This window comes from Budorcas taxicolor, chromosome X (genome assembly GCF_023091745.1).
Source record: "Budorcas taxicolor isolate Tak-1 chromosome X, Takin1.1, whole genome shotgun sequence".
NCBI lineage: Eukaryota > Metazoa > Chordata > Mammalia > Artiodactyla > Bovidae > Budorcas > Budorcas taxicolor.
Window position 1 is genome coordinate 76,825,311 of NC_068935.1, and position 25,198 is coordinate 76,850,508.

General features: G+C 38.4%; 1 long non-coding RNA gene across 1 annotated transcript in view; it reads right to left on the reverse strand.

The window, feature by feature from the left end:
• LOC128070550 (uncharacterized) overlaps positions 1-24,899 on the reverse strand; it is a 107,041-nt gene extending 82,142 nt beyond the window's left edge. The window contains exon 1 of the long non-coding RNA XR_008201616.1: positions 24,805-24,899. This is a non-coding gene — a long non-coding RNA (uncharacterized LOC128070550). The remainder of the gene's footprint in view (positions 1-24,804) is intronic.
• Positions 24,900-25,198: the final 299 nt, after the last annotated feature.

A 25,198-nucleotide genomic window follows, 5' to 3' on the forward strand; every position in this document is an offset into this window, starting at 1 on the left:
TGAAGCGCCAATACTTTGATCACCTGATGCAAAGAGCCAATTATTGGAAAAGACTTTGATGCTGGGAAAGACTGAGGACAGGAGGAGAAGGGGACAACAGAGGATGAGATGGCTGGGTGGGTCATCGACTCAATGGACATGAGTTTGAGCAAACTTTGGGAGATAGTGAAGGACAGGGAAGCCTGGCATGCTGCAGTTCATGGGGTCACAAAAAGCTGGATAGAACTTAGCAACTGAACAACAACAAATATCTAAGTATTTTATTTCCTTAGAGTAGTTGCAAATTATATTCTACTTCTAAATTTCACTTTCCACACATTCAATGATAGCATACAGAAATGAGATTAATTTTCTGTATTGATCTTGTAGCCTGTGAAATTGCTCAAATTACTACATCTAGGAATTTCTTGGGTTTCTGTAGATTCCTTGAGATTTTCTACACAGACATGTTATCTGCAAATAGGAACAAATTTCTTTCTTACTTACTAGGATATATTTTCTTGCTTTACTACAGTGACTTGAATTTATGGTACTCTGTTGAATAAACGAGGGGAGAAAAGACATCTTTTTCCATTTTCATGACTTTAAAGGTAAGTGTTCAGTCTTTCATCATTTTGTATACAGTAGCTATGGGATTTCTATAGCTGCTATTTATCAAGTCAAGGGAGTCAGCCTACATTCCTCATTTTCCAAGAATTATCATGAATGGGAATTTGATTTTGCCCTATGACTTTCTGTCATCAATATAATCATATGATTATTCTTCTTTAGCCTATTTATAAAGTATATTATATTGATTGATTTTCAAATGCTAAATTACCCTTGCATATACTTGGGAAAATTTCACTTGGTTATCATGTATATATTTTTTCATATCCTATCAGATTTAATCTGCTAATGTTTTGTGTAAAGTATTTTGGATTTAAGATGATGAAAGATACTAGTCTGTAGTTTTGTGGGGGTATTGTACTAATTTTGAATGTTTTTGTACCCTAATTTCATATCACGGTAACACTAGTATCAAAATGAGTTCTATATTTTAAAGAGATTGTGTAAACTTGGTTTTAACTATTCCTTAAATAATGTGCAGCATGTAACAGTGAAGTCATCTGGGTCTTGAGATATCTATTTTATAATCTTTCAAATTACACTTTCAATTTATTTAATTGCTGCGGGACTATTCAAGTTTTTCATTTCATCTTGATTTAGATTTCATAGTTTGTTGATTTTGAATAATTAGCCTTCTATGTCTAAGCTGATGAATGTATGAGTATAAAGTTGTTTGTATTATACCCTTATTATTCTTTCAATGGCTGCAGGATCATTCCTAATACCATGGCTTGTCTTCTCTATCTTTGTTATTCTTGCAAGAAGTTTACAAACTACATTAAACTTTTATTCTGCTTAGTTTCTCTATTGTTTTCCTATGCTCAGATTCATCCATTTCTTACCTTATTTTTTCCTTCCTTTTGCTGGTTTTGGTTAAATTATGTTTCTTACTAGTTTCTTGAGATAGGAAATAGATTACAAAATTGAGACCTTTCCTCTTTTCTAATGAAAGTATTTAGTGGTATAAATCCCCCTCCATACAATGTTTTAATACTGTGTCACATATTTTTGATAGCTGACCTTACATTTCTTTCAGATACATATATATGCACATAAATATGTGTGCACACACATACATAAAAATTTCCCCATTGAGACTTCATCTTTGGCCCACAGATTATTTTATTTATTTATTATTTTTTTTCCCTTCCCTCCCAGTCCCTCTCCTGCAGATTATTTTAGAAAGTATTGTTTAATGTCTAAGTGGTTAGAGAGCTTTCTGTTATTTTTCTATTATTAACTTTTAGTTTGAGTCCATTGAAATCAGAATATACTGTTTATGATTATGATTACAATTGTTTTAAATTTGTTAAGGTTTGTTTTATGGTTAAGGTTTGGCCTATCTTGGTAAATCTTCCAATTACTATGGAAAATATTATATACTATAAAACAGCATGTATTATTCAGGAACAAAAAGAAATGAGCCATCAAGCCAAGAAAAAACATGAAGGAACCTTAAAATGCACACTGCTAAGTGAAAGAAGTAAAGTGAAAAGGCTACACATAATGTATCAATACAATTCCAACTGTGTGACATTCTAGAAAAGGCACAGCAATGGAGGTAGTAAAACTGTCAGTGCTTGTCAGGAATTTGGAGGGTGGGGTAGGATGAGAAGGCAGAGCACAAGGGATTTTTAGGGCAGTGTAACTACTCTTGAGTGAAACTGTAATGATGGATGCATGTATCTATATATATATTTGTCAAAAAACAAATAAAGTGTATAATACAAAGAGTGAACCCTAGTGTAAGCTTTTGTTTTTGTTGTTTTTAATCACTAAGTCCTGTCCAACTCTTTTGTGACACCATGGACTGTAGTCTGCAAGGTTCCTCTGTCCATGAGATTTCCCAGGTAAGAATACTGGAGTGGGTTGCCATGCCCTCCTCTAGGGGATCTTCTTGACTCCAGGGATTGAACCTGCGGCTCCTGTATTGCAGGTGGGTGCTTTTAGTTTGGTGGGCTGCTGTTCATGGGGTATCACAGTCGGACACGACTGAAGCACCTTAGCATGCATGCATGCATGCACTGGAAAAGGAAATGGCAACCCACTCCAGTATTCTTGCCTGGAGAATCCCAGGGACAGAGGAGCCTGGTGGGCTGCTGTCTATGGGGTCGCAAAGAGTTGGACATGACTGAAGTAACTTAGCAGCAACAGCAGCAGCAGCTTTACCACTGAGCAACCAGGGAAGCCCCAATGTAAGCTTCAGTTAATAATATATCAATATTGGCTCAACTGAGATAAATGTACTGTGATACATTTAAGACAGCGATAGAAGAAACTAGTTTTATGGAGTGTGGGGTGCTAAGGGGACACCTAGGTATTTTCTGTACTTTCTCCTCAATTTAACTGTAAACTTAACACTGCTCTAAAAATAAACTCTATTAATTAAAAAATAATAGTGCAGATTCTTCTATTGTTGGGTAGAGTGTTCTATGAACCCCAGTTAGAACCTGTTGATTTACAGTGCTATTGAGTTCTTCTGCATGACTACTGATTTTCCAATTGTTCTCCCAGTTTCTGTGAGAATATTGCTGAAATCTCCAACTGCACTTATGGATCTGTCTATATCTCATTTCAGCTTTATCAGTTTTGCTTCACATATTTTACAGTTCTATTTGGAATACAGACTTTGAGACTGCCATATCTTCTAAGTGAACTTTATCATGAAAAAGGTCCTTCTCGTTAGTAAATTATTTTGTCTGAAGCACATTTTACCTGATATTAACATAGCCACAACTGCTTACTCTTGATTAAGGTGTACATGGTATATCTCTGCCTATTCTTCTACCTTTGTTGTTGTTGTTGTTCAGTCATGTCAGACTCTTTGCAAACCCATGGACTACAGCACACCAGGCTTCCAACTTCACCATCTCCCAGAGCTTGCTCAAACTCATGCCCATTGAGTTGGTGATGCCATCCAACCACCTCATCCTCTGTTGTCCCCTTCTTCTCCTCCCTTCTACCTTTAATCTACCTAATCATATTTGAAGTGAGTTTGTAATTAACATATATAATTTCAGTTATGGTTGCTATTTCATTCTGACAACCTCTTGTCTTTTAAACGGTACATTTAAGCCATTTAAATCTAATGGAATTAATAATATATGAAGGCATAAGTCACCTTTCTTGTTTTTCTTCTGTTATCTTAGCTTTCTACTTCTCTGTCTTCTTTTACCTACCTCTCCATGGGTTACTTGAACATTTTTTTTTTAGAAATCTGATTTATCTCTTGTGTTTTTTTAGTATGTTTCTTTATATAACTTTTGAGTGGTTATGCCATATTATATATACATTACTTATCACAGTCAATACTGTCAACACTTTACTAGCTGAAGTGTAGAAATCAACCTTCCTTTATGTTCCTTCATCCTCCCCCACTTATAATTATCTTAAATATTTCCTTTAAATACATTTTAGATACAACAACAAAGCATGATCCATTAAAGCAAAAATTGCTAAGTTGGACTTAAATAGCACTACTCTGTGAAAGTGGCTCAGCAGTAAAGCATCCACCAGCAATGCAGGAGACATAGAAGGCACAGGTTTGATCCCTAAGTCTGGAAGATACCCTGGAGAAGGAAATGGCAACCCACTCTAGTATTCTTGCAGGAAAATCCCATGGACACAGGAGCTTGGTGGGCTACATACAGTCCATGGGGTTGCAAAGAGTTGGAGACGACTGACATGACTGAGCATACACACATGCACTTTGTGAAAGAGTACAAAGAGGATGGAAAAACAAGGCAGATTTGGAGAAGATATTGCAAAACATATATGAGATAAGGGACTTGTACTCAAATAAATAAAGACCTCTAAAAACTCAATGATAAAGTAAGAAACTCAGTCAAGAAAATAAACAAAACATATGAATAGTTACCTCACCAAATAAGATACACAGATGACAAATAAGGATATGAAAAGATGCTCAACATCATAGGTCACAAGAGAAAGTGCAAGTCACTCAGTTGTGTCCACCTCTTCGGGACCCCATGGACTATATAGTCCATGGAATTCTCTAGGCCAGAATAGTAGAGTGAGTAGCCTTTCCCTTCTCCAGGGTATCTTCCCAACCCAGGGATCAAACCCAGGTCTCCCACAATGCAGGTGGATTCTTTACCAACTGAGCCAAAGGGAAGCCCAAGAATACTGGAGTGAGTAGCCTGTCCCTTCTCCAGGGGATCTTCCCAACCCAGGAATCAAACTGGGGTCTCATGCATTGCAGGCAGATTCTTTACCAAATGAACTATGAGTGTAGGTCATAAGAGAATTACAAGTTAAAACAATGAAACACCACTATATTAGAATGAATAATTAAAAAAAAAAAAAAGACACATGCTAGCCAAAACAGCAACAGAAACTCTCATTCACTGCTAGTGAGAATGCAAAACACAACACTCACTTTGAAAGATAGTTTGGCAATTTATAACAAAATTAAACATACTCTTAACACACAATCCAGCAATCATGTACCTTGGTATTTACCCAAAGGAGCTGAAAAGTTTTGTCTACACAACAATCTGTATATGACTGTTTATAGTAGCTCTATTCAAAAAGCTATGGACTTTAGTTAATAATAATAGATAAATCACCAAAATTTGAAAGCAACTAAGATGTTCTTCAGATGGTGAATGGTAAGTAAACGATGGTATGTCCAGACAATGCAATATTCTTCAATGTTAAAAAACAAAGTGAGCTATCAAGCTATAAAAAGACAGGAAGGAACCTTAAAGGCATATTGTTAAGTGAAAGAAGACAGGCTGAAAAGGCCATATACTGTATAATTCTGACTACATGACATGGAAAGGGAAGGCAAATCTACAGAGACAGTAAAAGGATCAGTGCTTGTGAGGGGTTGGGAGGGAGGGGTGCACAGGAGAAGGAGGGATGAACAGAAGGAGCACGGGGAAACGATTCTCTATGATACTGTAATGCTGGATACATGACATAATGCATTTATCAAAACCCATAGAGCTGTACAACACAAAGAGTGAACTTTAAAGTAAACTATGGACTATAGTTTATAAAATATATGAATAATGATTCATTAGTTGGAACAAATAAACCACACTAATACAAGTTGAGCAAACATGCAATCTGTGTGACTGGAGTGAGGGCTAGTATCATAACACTATCCATAGTTTTCATAGGAACACTCTATACTATCTGCTTGCTGCTGCTGCTGCTAAGCCACTTCAGTTGTGTCCAACTCTGTGCGACCCCATAGATGGCAGCCCACCAGGCTCCCCCATCCCTGGGATTGTCCAAGTAAGAACACTGGAATGGGTTGCCATTTCCTTCTCCAATGCATGAAAGCGAAAAGTGAAAGTGAAGTTGCTCAGTCGTGTCCGACTCTTAGTGACCCCATGGACTGCAGCCCACTAGGCTCCTCCATCCATGAGATTCTCCAGACAAGAGTACTGGAGTGGGGTGCATTGCCTTCTCCAACTACCTGCTTGATTTTACTATAAATCTAAAACTGTTTATAAAGTAAAATCTATTAATCTTAAATGTTTTTAGTTTAAGAAAAAAGACAATTAAGTATCTAGTAGGGAGAAGGGGGACAGGTTTTCTCCAGAACGATCCACAGCAATATTGAAAGGCCAGAGAAAAACAGAGCAAGTATAAAGTTCTGAGAAAAAGAAAGCATGAACTAAACTTATTATGCTCATTGCTATTTAAGTATAAACACAAAAGAAGTCATTGTCCAACTTTAAAAACTCAGAAACAAAAACATCTATGAGAATTTTATGGAAGGAAAACACAAAACTATTTTTAGATGAAATTGACAGACAGCTACTAAAATTTATATGGAAATTAGAAGTCTAGAATAGTTAAAGTAATTTTTTAATAACAGTTTTAAATGTTCTGTTACTTTTTTTTTTTTTTGGTTGTGTTATAGCCACCCGTTCCGGGAAACAAACTCACTCAGAAGGACAATGCAGATAGTGGAGTGCAGTTTATTACACCGGCGGTCCCAAGGCAGAGTCTCCTCTTAGTCAAGGACCCCGACCAACGTTTGTGAAAATCTTTTATACCCCACGTGACCATGTCCGAACCCACCACCCCAATTTCCTTGAGACTTACATAAAACAAAGGAAGGGTAAATACAATCACAATAACCCCATTATTCATGTGTTATCAATTGTTAGGTGTTCAAACAGTTAATAATCTTAATAATCAAAAGCCTGCAGTTACACTCCAACAGATACAGAAAGAATTTATGACCTGTCCGGAGGCAGGGGTGATTAGAGCATATTTTCTCTTAGGCGATGAGTAACCTGGATGTGATCTTCAAGATTCCCCTATCCAGAGGGGGTCTTATCCTTCTATTGTAGTTTCCATAGGCACTAAGCACAGAGTCCAGAGTCCATTGGAGAGGTGGCCGAGGATGATCAGCATGAACAGGCCTAAGATGGGGTCCAGGCCCTATGAATTCCTTCTTCAGTTGCACTGGGTCTTCTTTGCTGTACATGGGTTTTTGCTAGTTGCAGAGAGTGGGGGCTATTCTTTAGTTGAGGTGCACAGGCTTCTCACTGAGGTGACTCCTCTTGTGGAGCACAGGCTCTAGGCGCATAGGCTTAGCTGCTAAACAGCATGTGGGATCTTACCAGAACAGGGATCAAACCCATGTCCCCTGCACTGGCAGGCAGATTTTTATCCACTGTATTACCACCAGGGAAGTCCCTAGGCAATTTTCTTAGAAGAGAAAAAAGTTGGAAGGACATAAAGTACTTGATGTCAGGAGTTAATAAAAAAGCTACAGTAATCAAGAGTATCGCATTGCTTGCTTGCTTGCTTGATCGATCAGCTGTGTCCAACTCTTTGCAATCCTTTGGACTGTACCCCGCCAAGCTCCTGTCCATGGGATTCTCCAGGCACAAATACGGCAGTGGGTAGCCACTCCCTTCTCCAGGGGATCTTCCTGATTCAGGGATTGAAGCTGTGGTCTCTTGTGTCTCCTGTATCGCAAGCAGATTCTTTACCCACAGAGCCACTTCTTGGTATCTTTTGGTATTAGTAAGAGGGAAAATACAAAGATCAATGGAACAAAATGAAACAGAACCAGAGCAACAAATATGCAACAAACTGGTTCTGACAAAGGTATCAAATCAATTCAATAAGAAAAGGGAAATCTTTTTAAGCAATAATTCTAGAATAGCTGAATATCCACATGTAAGAATAATAAGCATTGACCTTAACCTAATGCCAAATGCAAAAATTAAGTTGAAATAGATCAAAGACCTAAACATAAATTAAAAGTATAAAACTTCTAGAAGAAAACATTGAATATTTTCCCCACCTTGACATTATGTAAGTATTTTTTAGGTAAAACCCAAAAAGAATAAACCATTAAAACAATTATAAAATGAATTTCATTTAAAAAATTGATTTTTGAATGACATCCTTTAAGAAAACCAAAAGGCACACCAGAAAATGAAAGAAAATATTCACAATACATATATCTGACAAAAGACTTCTATCTGGAAAATATAAAGAAACTTTCTACCTCACTATTAAGACAGACAATCAAATAAAAAATGGACAAAAAATTAGGACATTTCACCAAAGAAATAGATTTTAAATAACACATGAAAAGATACTTAACGTCATAATCACTAGGGAAATGTAAATTAAAATGACAAGACACTACTACGCACTTATTAGAATGGCTTTAAAAAAAAACATGAAGTGCCAGTGAGGATGGAAACTCTCATATATTTCAGATAGAAATCTAAAATGGTAAAGTTTTTTTTTAGAAAACTGTCAGTCTCTTATAAGGATAAATATACTCTTACTACATAACCCAGTAATCTTACTTGTAGGTATTTCCCAAAGATAAAAATCAAAATATATCTCTATACCAAAAATAGTATCCGAATACTCATTGAGGCATAAACTGAAGACACCAAAAAGTTCTTTGGCAAGTGAATGAATAAACAAAACATACTGCAATAAAACTATGGCACTGTCAATTTTAAATTATTTGGAAATGATATCTAAATTGAAAAAAAGAATTAAGAAAACAATTCCATTCACCATTGCAATGAAAAGAATAAAATATTTAAGAACATATCTACCTAAAGAAACTAAAGACCTATATATAGAAAACAATAAAACACTGGTGAAAGAAATCAAAGAGGACACTAATAGATGGAGAAATATACCATGTTCATGGATTGGAAGAATCAATATAGTGAAAATGAGTATACAACCCAAAGCAATCTATAGATTCAATGCAATCCCTATCAAGCTACCAGTGGTATTCTTCACAGAGCTAGAACATATAATTTCACAATTTGTATAGAAATACAAAAAACCTCGAATAGCCAAAGCAATCTTGAGAAAGAAGAATGGAACGGGAGGAATCAACCTGCCTGACTTCAGGCTCTACTACAAAGGCACAGTCATCAAGACAGTATGGTACTGGCACAAAGACAGAAATATAGATCAATGGAACAAAATAGAAAGCCCAGAGATAAATCCACACACCTATGGACACCTTATCTTCGACAAAGGAGGCAAGAATATACAATGGATTAAAGACAGTCTCTTTAACAAGTGGTGCTGGGAAAACTGGTCAACCACTTGTAAAAGAATGAAACTAGAATACTTTCTAACACCATACACAAAAATAAACTCAAAATGGATTAAAGATCTAAACGTAACACCTGAAACTATACAACTCCTAGAGGAGAACATAGGCAAAACACTCTCCGACATAAATCACAGCAGGATCCTCTATGACCTACCTCCCAGAATATTGGAAATAAAAGCAAAAATAAACAAATGGGATCTAATTAAGCTTAAAAGCTTCTGCACAACAAAGGAAACTATAAGCAAGGTGAAAAGACTGCCTTCAGAATGGGAGAAAATAAAAGCAAATGAAGCAACTGACAAACAACTAATCTCAAAAATATACAAGCAACTTATGCAGCTCAATTCCAGAAAAATAAACGACCCAATCAAAAAATGGGCCAAAGAACTAAATAGACATTTCTCCAAAGAAGACATACAGATGGCTAACAAACACATGAAAAGATACTCAACATCACTCATTATTAGAGAAATGCAAATCAAAACCACAATGAGGTACCATTTCACACCAGTCAGAATGGCTGAGATCCAAAAGTCTACAAGCAATAAATGCTGGAGAGGGTGTGGAGAAAAGGGAACCTTCTTACACTGTTGGTGGGAATGCAAACTAGTACAGCCACTATGGAGAACAGTGTGGAGATTCCTTCAAAAACTGCAAATAGAACTGCCTTATGACCCAGCAATTCCACTGCTGGGCACACACACCGAGGAAACTAGAATTGAAAGAGACACGTGTACCCCAATGTTCATCGCAGCACTGTTTATAAGAGCCAGGACATGGAAGCAACCTAGATGTCCATCAGCAGATGAATGGATAAGAAAGCAGAGGTACATATACACAATGGAGTATTACTCAGCCATCAAAAAGAATACATTTGAATCAGTTCTAATCAGGTGGATGAAACTGGAGCCGATTATACAGAGAGAAGTAAGCCAGAAAGAAAAACACCAATACAGTATACTAACACATATATATGGAATTTAGAAAGATGTTAACAATAACCCTGTATGCGAGACAGCAAAAGAGACGCAGACGTACAGAACAGACTTTTTGACTCTGTGGGAGAGGGAGAGGGCAGGATGATTTGGGAGAATGGCATTGAAACATGTATAATATCATATAAGAAATGAATCGCTAGTCTAGGTTCGATGCAGGATATAGGATGCTTGGGGCTGGTACACTGGGATAACCCAGAGGGATGGTATGGAGAGGGAGGTGGGAGGGGGGGTTCAGGAGTGGGAACTTATGTACACCCGTGGCAGATTCATGTTGATGTATGGCAAAACCTATACAGTATTGAAAGTAAAAAAAAAAAAAAAAAAAAAAAATTTAATTTAAAAATAAAAAATAAAAATAAATTGAAAAAAGACAAACTTGAAAATATTTGCATTTTATCCCTTTAAACATATAAATAATTACTTGAAATTGCAGCCAAAAATAACTAAAAGCCCAATAAATAAATGGGAAGAAAAGAAACAACTACTTGCAAGACAAAAAAACTATAAAAATGACACTTAAATGAGAAAAAGTTCAAACCCCCCAAATTTTTAAATCCAAATTTAAAAAGCACTGGGATGTCATTCCTCACCAAACTGGCAGTATTTTTAAAATTTGAAAATTGGGAAATCTGAATAAGAACAATGGGCTGTATCAATATCAATCCCTGTTTTGTTTCCTCAAGTTTTGCAAAATGTTACAATTGGTAAAAACTGGGTAAACGATACATGGGTTCTCTCTTTATTATTTCTTACAACTATATGTGAATTTACAACTATTCCAAAATAACCACGCCATTGTATATGATAGTGAAAAGACTGAAAAAAGTTTAATTAAGAGATCCTTGGTTGAATATGGTCAACACATATAAAGGAAAAGTAAGAAGCCACTGCAAATAGAAGCATGTATGCATATCTAATGTATGAATATATATGTACTTATAACCATGTTCATTTTCAAATGCAAAAAATATAAACAGCATGTTTGATAAGATCCTACATTTGCTTAAAACAAATACAAACATACATGCACATTCATGTATATATTATGTATAAGGAAAACGCATTCAATTGGTGAAGCTGTGAGGACATAGGCACTCTCGCACATGGCCAGTACAAATGCAAACTGTACAATCGTTTTGGAAGGATATTTGGCAATACTTAAAACAGCAAAGCAATTAATAACTCTTATACGACTATCTACCCTATAGATACATCTTCAACAATATAAAAATTTATATACACAAATGTATTCATTGTAGCCTTGTTAGCAGTTGGAAAACACTAGAAAGAACCTGAATGCCTATACATAAGAGATTAGCTAAATAAACTATATTTCATGCAATCAATGAAGTATATGGCAATATAACTAGCAGGTAGAGAACCAGCCTACTAATGCAGGAGATGTGGGTTTGATCCCTGGCTTGGAAAGATCCCCTGGAGGAGGGCATGGCCACCCACTCCAGTATTCTTGCCTGGAGAATCCCATGGACAGAGGAGACTAGAGGCTATAGTCCATATGGTCACAAAAGAGTGGGACACTAAATAACCAACTCCAAGCAGGATCCCACAGGACAGACCCCTCCCCCATATACTCCTACTGTAGCTCCTCTTTGAAGTACCCAAATAACAGTACCTCATGCATATTTCTGGAGAAGACAATGGCACCCCACTCCAGTAGTCTTGCCTGGAAAATCCCATGGGTGGCAGAGCCTGGTAGGCTGCAATCTATGGGGTCGCTAAGAGTCGGACACGGCTGAGCGACTTCACTTTCACTTTTCACTTTCATGCATTGGAGAAGGAAATGGCAGCTCACTCCAGTACTCTTGCCTGGAGAATCCCAGGGATGGGGGAGCCTGGTTGGCTTCCATCTATGGGACACGACTGAAGCAACTTAGAGGCAGCAGCAGCAGCATGCGTATTTCCTGAGTTTTTCAGATGCTAAATACCACCACCAAATGGAAGAAAATTAACTACTTGATTATGCAGATATGGAGCCTAAGGACTGGTAATGTTGACATAAACCAAAGAATTGTGCAGGAGCTGATCGCAAACCCTGGAACATCCCTCCCTCACCCTGCCTTTAAAAATGCTTTGCTGAAACCCTTGGGGAGTTAGGTGTTTTTTGAGCAGGAGCCACCCATGTCTCCCTGCTTGGCCCTGAAATACACTTTTCTCTGCTGCAAACTGGACGTTTTGGTTTCTTTGGCCTCACTGCGCACCTCCTTCAGTAACAACAAAACTGAAAATATACAAAGTATTTTCTCAAACCATAATATAATTCAACTAGAAATTAATAACAGAAAGATGACAAGAAACTCCTTAAAGAAGTTAAAGTTTAAAGACAATTACATTTTTCATCCTCAAAAGTTAAATCTTTCTTATATTTTTCATAATTCAACTTAACATTTTTAGTCATTCTTCTACATTCATAACAACCGTTTTATCCTCAAAATTCTCCAAACTATGCTTTAACAGTACATAAACTGAGAACTTCCAGATGTTCAAGCTGGATTCAGAAAAGGCAGAGGAACCAGAGATCAAATTGCCAACATCCACTGGTTCATGGAAAAAGCAAGAGAGTTCCAGAAAAACATTTACTTCTGCTTTGTTGACTAGGCCAAAGCCTTTGATTGTGTGGATCACAACAAACTGTGGAAAATTCTTAAAGAGATGGGAATACCAGACCAGCAGAACTGCCTCCTGAGAAACCTGCATGCAGGTCAAGAAGCAACAATTAGAACCAGACAGAGAACAACAGACTGGTTCCAATCTGTGAAAGGAGTAAGTCAAGGCTGTATATTATCACCTTGCTTATTGAAATTATATGCAGAGTACATCATGAGAAATGCCGGGCTGGAAGAAGCACAAGCTGGAATCAAGATTGCCGGGAGAAATATCAATAACCTCAGATATGCAGATGACATCACCCTTATGGCAGAAAGTGAGAAACTAAAGAGCCTCTTGATGAAGGTGAAAGAGGAGAGTGAAAAAGCTGGCTTAAAACTCAACATTCAGAAAACGAAGATCATGGCATCCAGTCCCATCACTTCATGGAAAATAGATGGGGAAACAATGGAAACAGTGAGAGAAAATTTTTGGGGGGCTCCAAAATCACTGCAGATGGTGACTGCAGCCATGAAATTAAAAGACACTTACTCCTTAGAAGAAAAGTTATGACCAACCTAGATAGCATATTAAAAAGCAGAGACATTACTTTTCCAACAAAGGTCTGTCTAGTCAAAGCTATGGTTTTTCCAATAGTCATGTATGGACGTGAGAGTTGGACCATAAAGAAAGTTGACTGCCGAAGAATTGATGCTTTTGAACTGTGGTGTTGGAGAAGATTCTTGAGAGTCCCTTGGACTGCAAGGAGATCAAGCAAGTCAATCCTAAAGGAAATCAACCCTGAATATTCATCAGGACAGATGCTGAAGCTCCATTACTTTGGCCACCTGATGTGCAGAGCCAATTCGTTAGAAAAGACCCTGATGCTGAGAAAGACTGAAGGCAGGAGGAGAAGGGGAAGACAGAGGATGAGATGGTTGGATGGCATCACCGACTCAATGGACATGAGCTTGAGAAAGCACCAGGAGATGGTGAAGGACAGGTATGGCAGGTGTGCTGCAGTCTATCGTGTCACAAAGAGTCAGACAAGACTGAGTGACTGAACAACAGTAACAGAAAGCCATTAATTCTGTCATCTATGTCATTTCAGAGTCAGCTTCAACTGATATTTTCCTCATATAGGTATTTTCCAGATCTATGCCAGCCTGACATTGTTTTTTAAATCTACTTTATTCACTTTTCAAAGTGAAACTTTTTGTTACCTTACCATTCTTTCCCAACATATTGGTAGTTAAAAACTACTGCCATAAGATAGTTATACAGCCCAATTAAAAAATGGGCAGAAGAGCCAAATAACATTTTTTCAAAGAAGACATAGAGACAGCCAACAGGTACATGAAAAGATGCTCAATATCATTAATCACCAGGGAAATGCCAATTAAACCACAATGACTATTATTAAAAAGACAAGAAATAAGCAGTGAGGATGTGGAGAAAAGGGAACTCTTATGTACTGTTGGTAGGAATGTAAACTGGTACAGCCACTATGGAAAACAGTATGGACGTTACTCAGAAATTAAAAACAGAACTACCTTATGATCCACCAAGTTCACGTCTGGGTATTTAACCAAAGAAATCCTCATCCCAATTCCCAAGAAGGGCAGTACAAATGAATGTTCAAACTACCAGACAATTGCACTCATCTCCCATGCTGGTGAGGTTATACTCAAAATCCTGCATGACAGGACATGTGAACCAAGAACTTCCAGATGTACAAGCTTGATTCAGAAAAGGCAGAGATACCAGAGGTCAAACTGCCAACATTCACTGGATCATAGAGAAAGCAAGGGAATTCCAGAAAAACATTTACTTATGTTTCATCGACTCTGCTAAAAGCTTTGACTGTGTGGATCATAATAAACTATAGGAAACTCTTAAAGAAATGGGAATACCAGACCATTTTACCTGTCTCCTGAGAAACCTGTATGCCAGTCAAGTAGCAGCAGTTAGAACCCTGTATGGAACAACTGACTGGTTCAGGATTAAGAAAGGAGTATAAGGCTGTTTATTGTCACCCTGTTTATTTAACTTATATGCAGAGCACATCACATGAAATGCTGGGCTGGAGGAGTCACAAGTTGGAAATCAAGACTGCCAGGAGAGAAAAAAAACAAAAAAAAAGATTGCTGAGAGAAATATCAACAACCTCAGATATGTGGATAATATCACTCTAATGGCAGAAAGTGAAGAGGAACTAAAGAGTCTCTTGATGAGGGTGAAGGAGGAGAGTGAAAAAGCTGGCTTAAAACTAAATATTAAAAAAAACTAAGGTCATGGCATCCAGCCCCATTATTTCATGACAAATGGAAGGGGAAAAGCTGGAAGCAGGGACAGATTTCCTCTTCTTGGGCTGTAAAATCACTGTGGATTGTGACTCCAGCCATGAAATAAGATGACCATTGCTTCTTGGCAGGAAAGCTGTGACAAAGCTAGACAGTATATTAAAAAGTAGAGACATCAGTTTGCCAACAAAGGTCCACATAGTCAAGGCCTTTCCAGTAGTCACGTACAGTTGTGAGAGCTGGACCATAAAGAATGCAGAGCACCAAAGAATTGATGCTTTTGAACTGTGGTGCTGGAGAAGACTCTTGAGAGTCCCTTGGACAGCAGGGAGATCAAACCAGTCCATCTTAAAGGAAATCAACCCTGAATGTTCATTGGAAGGATTGATGCTGAAGCTGAAGCTCCAGTACTCTAGCCATCTGATGGGAAGATCCAACTCATTTAAAAGGACCCTGATGCTGGGAAAGATTGAAGGCAGAAGGAAAAGACGAAGACAGAGGATGAGATAGTTGGATGGCATCACTGATGCAATGGACATGAAAACTCCAGGAGCAAACTCCAGGAGATGGTGAGGAAGAGGGAAGCCTGGCATGCTGCAGTCCATGGAGTCACGAGGAGTCAGACACGACTTGCCAACTGAACAACAATTTGAAGAAAATAAAAAAGCTAACTTGAAAAGACATTTGCTCTCCCATGATCACTGCTGCATCATCTACATAGTCAAGGTATGGAAACAACTTAAACGTCCACCAATAGATTAATGGATAAAGAAATTGTGGGATGTGTGTGTATGTATGTGCATGTGTGTGTGTGTGTGCTTGCTTACTCAGTCATGTCCAACACTTTGTGACCTTATGGACTACAGCCCGCCAATCTCCTCTGTCCATGGGATTTTCCCTGCAAGAATACTGAAATGGCTTGCCATTCCCCCCTGCCCCCCACAAGAGAGATCTTCCCAACCCGGGGATCTTCCCAACCCAGGGATCAAACTCGTGTCTCCCACATCTCCTGCACTGGCAGATAGATTCATTATCACTGATCCACTGGGGAAGCCCATGCCTGCCAATGCAGGAGACAAGGTTTTGATCCCTGAATTGGGACAATCCTCTGGTGAAGGAAATGGCAACCCACTCCAGTATTCTTGCCTGGGAAATGCCATGGACAGAGGAGCCTGGCAGGCTATATATAGTCCATGGAGTTGCAAGAGAGTCGGAAACAACTTAGCAACTAAACAACAACAATGTGTGTATATAATATATAAATACAATGGAATGTTAGCCATAAAAAATAATAAAATCTTGCCATTTTTGACAATACAGATGGACCTCAAGGGCATTATGTTAAGTGAAAGAAGTTAGACAAAGACAAAGGCTGTATGATCTCTTGTATGTGAAATCTTTTTTTTTTTTTAATCGTAGATACAGGGAACAAACTGGTGGTTGCCAGAGGCAGGGATGGAGGGTGGGAGAAATGGGAAAAGAAACTAAGAGACCCGTAGACAGCATCAAGCATACCAACAAAATAAGAGATCCAAAAGAAAAAGAAGGAGAGAAAGGGATATCAAGAATATTTGAAGGAAAAAAAAAAAAAAGTCAATGTTGACATACTCACTAAGAGACCAGACACATTCTCCAGCATCACATCTTTGAAAAATGTTCCCTGGGATGTGTCCAGCAAGGCCTGCAATTCTTGATTGAAATCCACACTTACTTCCTTGCTTTCTAAAACATCATGGATACTTTGCTTCTAAGACAGCATCCCTGACAAATTCTAAGCGAGGCATTGTAGAAGGGGACTACATGCATAGCATTTGGTGTTTCAGGCATATGCGTTTTTCTGCTGACTTTCCATGTGCCCTTTAAACATAATCAGGGATATAGATCTATACATTCTAAACAACAACTATTTACTGAAAAGAAATATCACATGAGGTATAGTATAACATAACCTGGAAATGTTCAAATCGTCATAATTCGCACTTCCAGACAGGTTATAAAATTTGAGAACACAAAACAAAACTGTTTTCCCCATCCATTTTAAGTACATCTACAGATACATCATAAAGCAAACAAAATCCCTGAGCTGCCAATATTTAACCATGACTATAGGTGGATCAGTCCCCAAATAAACTTCAAGTTTCTAATCTGTGAAATGGTTTACCAATTATTTAGAATTTTTAAGAGTTCCAATGACTTGGTGAGTAAAGTATATCAAGTGTAGGAAATATAAAATAAACAGAAGTAATAGATCTACTTTTATTAAAAGAACAGAGAACCTTGAAGAAATATTCAGAATCCTGCAGGACTAAACAGGCTTCATATATAACTTGGGACCTGAAGTTGTAACCTCTCTCATCTCTATACAACTCAGGTGTTCATTATAAGTTTTAAGACATACAATTCAGAAGCACAAGCCACAAGACTTCTGTATTGTAAGATGGGCCCAGTCTGACTCCTCTCAATTTTCTAAGTGATCTCCAAGTATCAATTATCATTGTCTGCTTTGTATCTTCATCTTATCAATCTGTGAAAAGGTTTTAGATTTAGTCTGATTTAGTCTAATTAAAGCTGTTCTAATTCTTCAATATTCTTCACAGGTCCCCAAATTATATTTCTGTATGCTATTTTTTTTTATCCAAAATGCAGACCAAAACTAAGGAAACAATATTCTCTGTTCTTCATTCAGTTTTCAAATTCGAATAAAGGGTAATTATGAAAAAGGAGTGTTTGAAGAAACAATGCCCAATCTACATATCTTAAGAAATCTAATGAATCCGGAATAGAATAAACTCAAAGAGATCCACACTGAGCCACAGTATAATTAAAATGTTGAAAACCAAGAAAAAGAGAGAATCCTAAAATTAAGAAAGGTAACTCATCAACAGAAACCATGGAAGCCAGAGGCAATGGAATGGCATATTTTAATTGCTGGGAGGTAAAAGAGCTCTGAATCAATGAATCTATTTCTGATAAAACAATCTTTCAAAAAGAAAGGAAAGAGATTAACTTATGGCAAGACAGCATGAGGAGCTCGAGTGTCCTGTTCCCCACTGAAACTGATAAAAACTATTAAAAGAAAAAAAAAAAAAAAGCAACCGTTTAAACCCTCTGGAAGTGGTTTTAAGAACAAACAACAAATGAAGAAATATCTATTCAAGAACATCTTTTAAAATTCACTAAGAAAAGTGAGCCTATGGTATCTGAACCAAGACTACTCTCTCCCTCCCTCCCTCTCCCATCCTAGCTCAGAGAGGAAGACTCTACTCAAGACTCCTGAATTCAAGGCAAAAAATTCTCTCTCCACCACCACCACCCCCAAGTCCCAATTAGAGGGCTTTCTTCTTTGGAAGTACAGGGCATTCGACTTTCCCATCCAGCTACCTAGCCTGTTGCTAGGGCTGAGTCCTGAACAATTGTGGTTTAGAGGTAGGGGTTCCTTTCTGCAACCTAACCCCCAGTGGTGGAATGAAAACTTTAACTGGATGTGGTATGTGGAGAATACTGGGGCCCTGAACATCCTTGCCCTGGGTTGTGAGGAGTAAACGGTAAACTGAGAGGCCCTCTGGTTGCACTCTCCCCTCCACTAAGCACTCATCTAGCACAACAGAACTGTCACTCAGAAACTTGCCATTGTCCCTACCCCCACCTCCAGAGACCAGACTCAAAGCTTTTGCTTGAGGGAAAAAGTAGACTTTAAAACAGATAGCTCCTATTCTCTTCTCAAAGGAAATGAACTGACTTCATTTGCAAGACCATGGAGAAAGTCAAGCCTAGAGGAGCACTGAAAAAACAGCAAGGTTGTAAAGAAAATCTATATGCAGATCAGGAGGCAACAGTGAGAACTGGACACGGAACAACAGACTGGTTCCAAATATGGAAAGGATTATGTCAAAGCTGTATATTGCCACCCTGCTTATTTAACTTATATGCAGAGTACATCATGAGAAACGCTGAGCTGGAAGAAGCACAAGCTGGAATCAAGATTGCTGGGAGAAATATCAATAACCTCAGATATGCAGATGACACCACCCTTATGGCAGAAAGTGAAGAAAAACTAAAGAGCCTCTTGATGAAAATGAAAAGTGGCTTAAAGCTCAACATTCAGAAAACTAAGATTATGGCATCTGGTCCCATCACTTCATGGCAAATAGATGGGGAAACAGAGGAAACAGTGACAGACTTTATTTTGGGGGGCTCCAAAATCACTGCAGATGATGACTGCAGCCATGAAATTAAAAGATGCTTGTTCCTTGGAAGAAAAGTTATGACCAAGCTAGATAGCATATTAAAAAACAGAGACATTACTTTGCCAACAAAGGTCCGTCTAGTCAAAGCTATGGTTTTTCCAGTAGTCATGTATGGATGTGAGAGTTGGACTATAAAGAAAGCTGAGTGCCCAAGAATTGATGCTTTTGAACTGTGGTGTTGGAGAAGACTCTTGAGAGTCCCTTGGACTGCAAGAAGGTCCAACCAGTCCATCCTAGAGGAGATCAGTCCTGGGTGTTCATTGGAAGGACTGATATTGAAGCTGAAACTCCAATACTTTGGTCACCTGATGCAAAGAGCTGACTCATTGGAAAAGACCCCGATGCTGGGAAAGATTGAGGGCAGGAGGAGAAGGGGACGACAAAGGATGAGATGGTTGGATGGCATCACCAACTCAATGGACATGAGCTTGAGTAAACTCCAGGAGTTGGTGATGGACAGGGAGGCCTGGCGTGCTACAGTCCATGGGGTCACAAAGAATCGGACACAACTGAGCGACTAAACTGACTGACTGAACTGTAAAGAAAAGCAATTGGGAGAAGATTCAAAATATACGCCGAACTGTAGGTCAACGAGTTTGCAGGTAAGAAATCGGCAGTAAGGCTACTGGAAAGAACCCTCTTGGAGCCAGAACAAATATCAAACACTAACCTCTGCTAACTATTTCTTCAAAGGACCCACAATTTGATTGAATTAGTTTTCAGAGTAGTTTATGCCCTCGGGCATTATGGAAAACAAAGGATCAGTAAATGGAGCTTGGCTGCTGGCTGCTGGGTGTGGTCAGAGAAAGACAGCTCTAACAAAACTCATCCCAGGGTGATGGTGGGTATATTCAAATTGCACCTCCCTAAAGAACAACATCAGGGACCTAACCTTGTAGGAAAGGAAACTACAATGAGATACCATTTCACACCCTCTAGGATGGTGGGCTGCAGTCCATGGGGTCACTAAGAGTCAGACAGGAATGAGCGACTTCACTTTCACTTTTCACTTTCATGCACTGGAGAAGGAAATGGCAACCCACTCCAGTGTTCTGGCCTGGAGAATCCCAGGGATGGGGAGCCTGATGGGCTGCCGTCTATGGGGTTGCACAGAGTCGGACACGACTGAAGCAACCTAGCAGCAGCAGTAGCAGCAACAGCAACAGCAGCAGCAGCAGGATGGCCAGAATTGGATAAAGTCGATAATGACAAGTGCTGGTGAGAATGTAAACAAGTTAGAGCCCTCATACTGCTGAGTGTAAAATGGTGCAGCCACTTTGGAAAAAAGTCTAACAGTGTTTCAAACTATTAAACACAGAGTTGCTATATGATCCAGCAATAACTCTTAAGTATACACCTATAGAAACGAAAACATATTTCTATACAGAAACTTGTACATGAATGTTTTAGCAGAATCATTCTTGATAGCCTAAAGGTAGAAACAACCCAAATGTCCAGATGGATGAACAAAGGAAATGTAGTATATCCATTCTATGAATGGAAGTCATAAATGGGCTATAAAGTACTGATACATGCTACAACATACATGAACTTTGAAGCAGTATGCTAAATGAAAGAAGGCAATCACAAAAGGCCATATGATTCTATTCATATGAAATATTCTAAACTGGAAATTTTACAGAGATAAAAGTAGATTAGTGGTTACCTAGGGCTGGGCAGGTGGGGTTCAAAGGGCAGTTCAGTTCAGTTCAGTTGCTCAGTCGTGTCTGACTCTTTGCAACCCCATGAACCGCAGCACACCAGGCCTCCCTGTCTATCACCAACTTCCGGAGTCCACCCAAACCCATGTCCATTGAGTCTGTGATGCCATCCAACCATCTGGCTTATGGCTAAAGCATATGGACTTCCTCTTAGAGTGATGAAAATGTTGAAAGATTTGGTGATGGCTGCACATATACTAAAAAACTACTGAACTGTACACTTTAAATGGGTGGATTGTATGGTATGTGAATTATATTTCAATAAATCTATCAAAAGAGAACTGAAGGAGACATTAAGACATTCCCAGATAAACAAAAGCTGAGGAAGTTCACTGCTGACAGACATGCCCTACAAGAACTGACAAAGGGAGATCTTCAGAATAAAATGGAAGGATAATAGATGAACTCGAAACTATATGAAGAAATAAAGAACACAGGCAAAGGTAACAACAAGGGATTCCCAGGTGATTCAGTGGTAAAGAATCTGCCTGCCAATGCAGGAGTCCCAAGAGACTCAGGTTTGATCCCCTGGGTCAGGTAGATCCCCTGGAGGAGGAAATAGCAACCCACTCCAGTATCCTTGCCTGGGAAATCCCATGGACAGAGGAATCTGGTGGGCTACAGTCCATGGGGTCACAAAGAGGTGGATACAACCGAGTGACTGAGCATGCATGCAGCAGCAGCAAAGGTAACTACATAGGTAAATATATAAGCTAGCATTATTGTATTTTTGGTTTGTAACCCCTCTTATTTTTTCTATATGATTTAAAAAGAAATGGACAGGATAATCCTAAAATTCATATGGAATTACAAGAAGCCCCAAATAGCCAAAACAATCTTGATAAAGAACACAGTTGGAAGATTGACACTTCTCAATTTTAAAAATTAACACAATCAACAGTAATCAAAAGTATGGCAGTGGAATAAGGATAGGCACAGAGACAAATGAAATAAATTTGAAAGACCAGAATAAACCCATACACCTAAGCCAACTGATTTCAACAAGGGTGCCAAGACCATTCAATGGGGGACAGTCTCTCCAATGTGTGGTGCTGGGACAACTGGCTATGCACATGTAAAAGAATAAAATTGGATCTCATATCATATATAAAAATAACTCAAAATGGATATATGACATAAATATAAGAGCTAAAACCATAGAACACTTAGAAAAACACATAAAGATAAATCTTCTTAGATTTATTTGGCAAAGAATTTAGCATAGAATTCTTAGATTTGACACCAAAAGTACAAGCAAAAAAAGAAAAAAAGAAAACTTAAAAAATCTGTATACCAAAGGACATTACCAAGAACATGTAAAAAACATATACATAATGGGGGGAAATTTGCAAAATTCTAAATATTATTTATATATATATATATATGATCAGATTACTATCCAGAATTTGCAAAGAATTTATAGCTCAACAACAAAAAGACACTCAAATTAAAAATACACAAATGGCCAATAAGTGCATCAAGGTAGCCAAAATCATTGGTGATTAGGGAAATCTGAATCTAAACCACAATGATATAACACTCCAAACACACTAGAATGGTTGTAATTTTTAAATTAAAAAAAAAAAGAGATAACAAGTGTCGACAAGGAAGTGTGATAATTCTACGTTTAACTTATAGAGAAACTGTCAAACTATTTTCCACAGTGGCTGCACCATTTTACATCCCAGCAGCAATGCATGAGAGCTCCAATTTCTTTACTTCCTTGCCAACACTTGTTTCCTGGTTTAATTTCTTTTTAAAAAAAACTGGATTCTGCCCTCAAATTTAGAAGAAATTTCAATTGGTCCCTGTTACTGCAGCCCAACACTTAAAATTCAACTTTTAAAAATTTCCCTTCAAAATGTATAAAAAATAACACATGCTAGAAAAAAGTTCATTACATCACAAAAGTTTAAGAAATGCATGGGGAAAAGAATCGCTTTTTTTTTTCTTAAATATTTATTTGACTGTACCTGGTCTTAGTTGCTGCAGGCAGGATCTAGTTCCCCCTACCAGGGATTGAACCAGGCCCCCTGCATTGGATGCACTGAGTCTTCTTAGTCACTGGACTACCAGGGAAGTCACAAGAATCAGTTTAAAATAATGGTTATTTCTGAGGAGGAAGGAAGGGATGCAATCAGGGATGGGTACACAGAGCACTCCAACTATAATGGTAATGTTTAGTCTTTTGTTTTGCTGGTGAGAAAAGAGGTTCACTGTGTTATTCTTTATATGTTTCTATATCTCTTAAGTATTTCATAACATATTATAGAAGGCCCCCCAAAAAGACAAAGAAAAAAAAGTTTATCCAACATTCCTTCATCACTCACTGCTGTTGCTGCTTAATCACTTCAGTCGTGTCTGCCTCTGTGCAACCTTATGGAATGTATAGCCCACTAGGCTCCTCCCTCCATGGTATTCTCCAGGCAAGAGTACTGGAGTGGGTAGCCTAGCCCTTCTCCAGGGGATTTTCCCGACCCAGGAATCGGGTCTCCTACATCGCATGCAATTCTTTACTAGCTGAGCTACCAGGGAAGCCCTCATCACTCACCACCACCACCAAAAACATTAAATTATACTAAACAGTATTTTACAGCTTACATTCTTCACATAACAATCCATTATAGCATTCTCTAGATCAATAGAGGTAAATCTGTTTCCACAGTTACAAAATATCTCATAATATGAATGTCCCAAGATTTATTCGAACACTCTCCTACTGACGGATATACAGGTTGTTTCCAGTTGTCACACAAACAAAGCTACAAAGGCATCCTTGTTCATATATCCTTACACACTGGTACATTTATTTCTGTAGAATGGATTCTTAAAAGTCAGAATATTGAGTTCCAGTATTTAGTCAAGCAATATTCGTATTTTTATTTCCTTACATACTGTCAGATCATTTTTTTCAAAAGTTGCAGCAATTCATAGTCTTTCCAGCAAAGTATGAGCGAGATGTGGGCATTTCTTGAGGGAAATTTCTTTTAACCACTTAAGCATTTAATAGATTAAATTCACTTTTACTGTCTTCCCATACAGTAAACATGTAATGATATTATGCTTAACATAAATTTATTCTCACCAAGAGATCTGAACACAGGAAATTTAGCTCTTTTCTTACTTAGTGAGTAAACAAGCTAACAATTCACAATATAATGTAGCAACTCCCTGAAATATTATCTATACACACACACACACCCCCCTCGATCTCTAAGATATTTCTTGGACAAATGTTAAGTATTATGAGACCAAAAGTCCTCATCTGAAGTATATATAAAGGGCATAGAAAAAAATTATTTTAATCGAGCCCACCATGAGTATATTACAAACTGATTGGTCTATCAAAACTAAGTTTGCACATGGAAAGGCAGCCCTTAGGAATTAAGGACCCGCAGGCCCAACAGTTAAGCAGTTCCTGAAAGCGCCTTAGGGAGAGAGAATTTTGCGCCGGCATGGTGTCAATAAAAACCCATTCAAACAAGTTAAAAAAAAAAAAAGGAAAACGGCCCAGAATACCCACTAGGAGCTAGTTTCTGCAACCACCTATCCTCATCCGTGATAGTAAAGTGATTAAGGAGAGAGAAATTACTCTCCAATATTTTGAAGAGAGAGAAAAATGAAATGTAGACCGGCTCCTCCCCCACTCAGTCAGGCCAAGCGATGCCGAAGTGTGTAACCTTACTAATGGTCACTTTTCAACTCGATGCGAGTTTCAGCACTCACCACAACACAAATAATCCGTAAGTTTCTGGACATTCCTTAGGAGACTCGTCCTTTGGCCGTCTTTTCGCATAAAGTATGCCTGCAGCGCTTACACCCTATGCAAATGCCGCCATCTTAGGTTTTAGATGAGCCCTAGGGCGGTAGAAACCTGGGCTAGGCGTCACAGCCAAAGAGGCCCCGCGCAGAACCGCCGTGCACTCCCAAAATGGCTCCCCCGGCAACGTGACCCAGCCGCCCTGCGGCCCCTCCCCCAGTGTTCCTGAGAGGTTGCGCTTCCTATTAGAGCCTTTACCGCCGCTGAAATTACCTCCTTATTCCTCGCTTTCTTTTCCGTCACTTCTTTTTTCTTTTTCTATCCCAAATTTCTTTTACCTTTGTCCCGACCCCTTTCCAC